The sequence below is a fragment of the Sinocyclocheilus anshuiensis genome, unplaced genomic scaffold (genome assembly GCF_001515605.1).
Source record: "Sinocyclocheilus anshuiensis isolate Anshui unplaced genomic scaffold, SAMN03320099.WGS_v1.1 scaffold384, whole genome shotgun sequence".
Taxonomy (NCBI): domain Eukaryota; kingdom Metazoa; phylum Chordata; class Actinopteri; order Cypriniformes; family Cyprinidae; genus Sinocyclocheilus; species Sinocyclocheilus anshuiensis.
The window spans coordinates 375227-381203 of record NW_015558571.1 but is presented as its reverse complement, the minus strand read 5'-3'; positions in this window follow the sequence as shown (position 1 = coordinate 381203).

The window sequence follows — 5977 nt, the reverse complement described above, 5'->3', positions numbered from 1 at the left end:
GTGTGCATTGAATTTATTTAATACACGAGTTTCACAATTTGAGTTGAATTACTGAAATAAATTAACTTTTCCACAACATTCTAATTTATTGAGATGCACCTGTATATTGCTATCTAAGTAAAATGTATAATACATAGAATAATATACATCCATAAAGAGACACTTAAAGATTGTATTTGAAAAGAGATATGGCAATCATATTGCCGACATGAGCCGCTGGTGTCTGACCCATTCTATTTCATGTTTTATCAAATAACACATTTACATTTAATTGTTATATCAAATAACACACTACAGTTAAAATGATATCACATACTTAATCGTAATATGTTAGTCAACACATCAAAATAAGTGTACTTCTTAAAAGCACAAGAAAAGTTTATCAAAGCATACTGATTTAAAACTTTTTATTTTACATTATTATGTGAGTCATGAAAGTGTACTTTCTTTATATACACGTAAATGGTCTTTGTATTTGGTTAATATTAGATTATCTGAAGTACAGTTTTTAAAATACACTTTTAGGATTTGAAGGACACTATTGTACAAGTGCACATTCAATCCTAAACACACTTTCAAAAGGCAAACCTGGTTGTCATCATAAGTTTATATCCGAATGCTGATCCCTGGTTTCCACTTACGAGCTTAACCAGCAACCCTCATTGAGCTATAAAGACTATTCTGCTTGAGCCAACTAGTTTTGCTAGTGACCAGCACCAAACCAGTCTAAACCAGAATGGAACATCATGCTGGTTTAAGCTTATTTTTAGCTGTCACACAGTACCTCTGAATCGTTTTCTTCCAGGCAGAGTAGAAAAACTTGGCCTTGGCCCTGTTGGATCCAATTCAGCTGTTGTTTTCTATCGCAGGCACATCTTTATAATTTAAGGTCCTGCAAGGCTAGCAGATCCACAGACATGATTCACAGGCTAGTCTCTTTCAACTAGATGTATTGATTTATTTGAAGCACCTCAACCAGCGTCTTGGCTTTAACAAATACCCAACTGGCATTTTCTGAGAGAGCACTCATGAAAAATTAACTTGTTCAACAGCTTGTTCAGAAATGTCACATATAGCCTATTGTTAACCGAGCTTTCTGAGCCAGGGAGTATTGACATACGGATCTGGTAATAATTTATAAGGAATAGAACCATTATCATCAACAACGTGTGATCACATTAAAAGCAATTGATGAACAAAGCCAAGGCTAACGCTAAATCTGTCATCAGAAACTGTTTTCAGAATCTGCTTATGATAAGTTCATTGAATCATCTCTTGGCCATTTTTGTTTGTCATGCTACTGTTAGAAATTTCCTATAAACAACATTTGTTTCTTAGTAATTGTTATAGATTGCCGCCTTCATGCTATTTCTGCATGGTAGATTGATGATAATCTCCATGGCCACTCTGCGAGATGTTATGAAGTAATGTTGCAATGGGATCTTTTGAAATTGTTGCATGGTTCCTCAACTAGCAAGTCACCATTTACCACATGGGCAATCAAAGACCCTACTGGAATCAGGCCTGACAACCAAACCGTGTCCTTACACCGCAATCAGAGGCTCAGATAAACACTTATGTGCCACATGACAGACTTACTGTGAGGCATTTCATAATCACCCACTGTGAAGTAACACAAGAAGCAATCAAACAGGCCAAGCACCTGACACAGCATGGAGCTGTCATCAGCTGCACCCGCTTCGGCCTTCTGAGGAGAACCAGATGGACTGGTACTCCTGTTGCACTGCAGAAAACTTCAATTTTTCTTAAAAAGGCTGCAAAAACTCACATAGTATTTTTGGTTTAACTTACAAAAAACTCAAATATCTTTCAAGATATTTTTATCAAAGCATTATAAAAACAACAACAAAAAACTATACACTGTGGAGGATTGATTGATTGATTGATTGATTTGTTTGGTAGAAACTAATTAAAGAGCCAGCCCAGTACATAAAAAGTCTATGTTCAAAACCATGTTCTTGCTTTACCCTCAGTCACTATAAGCCTGCTGTACAACAATTTATTTTCAGAGCTAATAATTAGTTGAGTTTGATTTGTCTGTTTATTTCAAGCTGCTATTATCCATCCTTCTGTATTCACATCATATTCATACAAAGAAATTAAGCAAAGAAAATAAGTTCTGGCTAATATGCTAGCCGAAGACTACTTACTTCCCCCAACATTATTTTCTGGAAATACATATTGTAGGACCTTGTTCTGGTGGGGAAATAAAAATTATTTGGCAAACTTAGATATAAAATATAAAATAAAATGTATAACGTGCCATAATGTGTTACAGACAAATTATTAGTTTCCAGTTCCAATAAACCCTGTTTAAATGTTTCAGACTGAGCAGGAAGTTCATGTCTCTGAATCAGTCTTGAAGGGTCAGAGCACAGCAGGGGTCTCATAATTGTGGGCTGGAAAAAAAAATAATAAATAAAAAGAACAATTTGTCTCTTCAGAATCGTTGCTGTACCTGCCAACCGAGTCCCTGCTTGAGCCTCATCAACAGAACAGCTCCAGGCACACAGAAATGACTGCAGATTTATTAAAGGCTAATTCAACTGCACACTGAAAAAACATGGTACTCTCATGGTAGCATTCCAGCAATCAAATCTTGGCTCAGATTATTTTAAACAGACATTTCTCTGAATTGGTGCTTTCAAGGTCTTGGTGATTTATTTATGACACTCTTGCTATTTTTTTTTTTTATCAATTTTCGACTGTCCATCATGTGAGAAAACACTTCTTCATCCTTCTTCACACCCCACATTTATTTATTTGCCAGACACATTTATTTGAAGCAGCACTATAAATAGTAACAGCTTTTTTAATGTGAATCAAACTAAAAGCCTTGGTGTTGCTAGCGTAATACTCTACCATTTAAGAGACAAGAACACAAACGCTGTCCTAAATCTAGATTCCTGCTTTGCTGTCTACATAGGCAGCTACCTTCTAAGACAGCATCCTAACTATAATAAAATCTCATAAGTGATTGATTTAGAACAATCTACATGCACAGAAACATTTAGAAATGTTGCTAAGCTTATTACACAATACTCTGAGCATTTTATACATATACATTTTTTTTTATCCATTTCATTCATCGTTCATAGATACACAATTCCAGAATACCCTCAAATTCACTCTTACAAAAATGAACCATGGTTTTACTACTACTACTACTACTACAACAAAAAAAGAGATTATAGCAGTTAGTAGTACTTTTCCCTCTCTCTCGTCTCTGTCTCTCCTCATCCTTTCGTCTCCTTTTCTCTCGCCTCGTCTGTCCTCACCCCCAGGTGCTGCGGCCGCCGTGACGGGACCCCTGTGGGGGAGTAGAGTGCAGTCTCGAGGGTATGTGACGAGTGGGGAGGGGCCGAGAGCCATGGGAGTGGAGCGAGGCCGGTGGAGTTAATGATAATGAGTGACACCTGCGCCACTCAGCGGTCTCGAGTCCCACGGAGGAGCTCCGGAAGGATAAAAGGAGGAGTAACAACAGTGAAGGACGAGAGAGGACCGGGCCTGGACTATTTATGTTGTTTTGGTTCTTTTTGTGCGCAGCAGTCGTCCGTGAGGGGCTGTCGCGCTATTTTCAGTTTTGTGTTTATTTTGTTATTAAATTATGTTTAAATGTTCGCCGGTTCCCGCCTCCTTCTTCCCGATCTACTAACGTTGTTACACAAGCATTTAGCTAAACTTAAAACACCCTTTACACAAATGTTGTTACAGCAGCTAAAAGTCCAATGCCCATAAAGGTAATAATGATTAGTAAATGTTTCGAAGCATTTGACGAATAGTTTCCACTTCAGATTGGGTATTGCAAAGACATTAAAAAAATTATTAATAAATTATTTGTTAAGATGTGTAAATAGTAGAAGTCTACACAACAAACGAAGACCAAATATGTGACCTTTATATAATGTGATTATGAGTGAATATGTTAACATTAATAGTTTGTAAAGTGCTTAAAATGACTAATTAAGCAATTTTTTTCACAATTTTAAATGTAAAAAGAGCATTATATTATATGAACTGAGGTTTAATGAAATTTGTTAGCATTCAAAAGTAGGCTACATTAACAAATATGCTTTTAATCATTGCATAATTTCAGAATATAATTTTAAAAAGTGCATGATTGTATGAATTGAAAGTGTAATGACATTTGTAAGCATTAACTAGTGATCCGTTCAGCATTATATCATGTTTGTTAATGTTTTATTCATGAAGCTTTTAATCATTGCAAGCCATCTGTCAAAATCATTTGAAGATTTTTTAAAAGTGCATGATCATATGAATTGAAAGTTTAATGACATTTGTAAGCATTTCCATTTACATTAAGTAATGATCGGTTAATCATTAGATAGTTTGTAATAAGTACATTAGTAAACAATAACAAGCGTATTATATCATATTTAGCTATGTGAATATATATTAACTAATGATCTGGGGTGTGTTTCCCAAAACCATGGTTAGCTAACTATGGTCGTTAGTTCCATTGAATTCTAATAGCAACGACGGAACTTGCGACCATAGTTGCTTTCGGGAAACGCACCCCTGTTAAACATTATATAATGTTATTATAAAGTTATTATAAAGTGTTACCGTCACCGGTATTTGATATGTGAATAGTGAATAATTCACACTCATCCAACTAATGGTTTAATTATAGTTGTATAGTTGTCCCCTGCTTGCTTGTTTGCAGAGCATCAAACAGAGCAGAATTAATTTTCTCTGTGGAGTTTGTTTATGTCAGAGCTCCACTGATCAAATCAGATAAAAACAAACTGATGGAATGATTAGTTAGCCAGTATTTTTCCTTTGATATTTCAAACAGCCAGCCAGCCCCTTTCATATCTCTACAATGAATGACGACATTAAAGAGAAACCGGCAGAGTTAGTTATCAAGCACCTACCTTGAAGGGAGACATCTGTTGAGTTTATTTAGAAGGCATAAAATATGAGCACTGTGTCACATACTCAGAGGGAGATCAAGGTTTGAGCTCAGCTGCTCGGTGCAGGAACTCAGGAATTCAAATCTGTTTTATTGTTGGAATGCCTCAAAAGACAATAGATGTCAATGGTGGGATAAATTTAAACAAGAGCTAGAATAGTTTGACCAGTACGTTGGCTGGCATTACTATAATTGCGAGAAACCTCTCCCTCTACTCCGAGTTTACCTTCTCAGACTCGGAAATTGTTTCTATGGGATTGTTTCACTGTCCCACAAGATAAAAATTAATATAATTAATATTGTCGTTATTTAAAATGCAGTAAATCATTAAACATTTATTTGCCCTACATGGACCTGTTGTTATAAACGCTGCAGTGTTATTAGATTTTTTACATTTTTGAGCCAAATCTCAAAATTGTCCTATGGTGTGACTGTCTCAAGCATGGTTCGGTAAATTACAACTTTTATAACTTAAAAAGAAAAGCATACAAATGTTAATAAATACCTCCGGCATAATTGTACAAGTGTCTATTAGTAAATGGCAATCTTTTTTTTTCATCCATATATTTCTGAAAGCATAGGAACTTGATATATTTTGTCTCTGAAAACCATGTCCTATGGTGTGACACCATATCCTGATTTTAAATTGGCCAATTCCAGAACAAAATTACATTAGTTGAAGGACCCCATTCATGATTATGTTACTGAAGCCCCCTGTGAAGTCCATGACATGTGCACATGGTCAATTTCTGTCTCAGAATTGTTCAAATATTTAACTTTTTTGGAACCACTACAAAAGTGTTACGTTTTGTTGTCTTTTGGTGTGACACCCTTAAACTATATATATATATATATTTTTTTTAATTAAAAACTGCATGTTAAAATACATAATGATGGAAAATTATGCAAATGTGTCTTGCTAACAGCTAATGACAAGTTAGCTCGGAATAGCAAGGTCATTAATTGACAGAAAAAGGCTGAAACGTCCTATGGTGTGACAGAAAATGTCCTCCGGTGTGA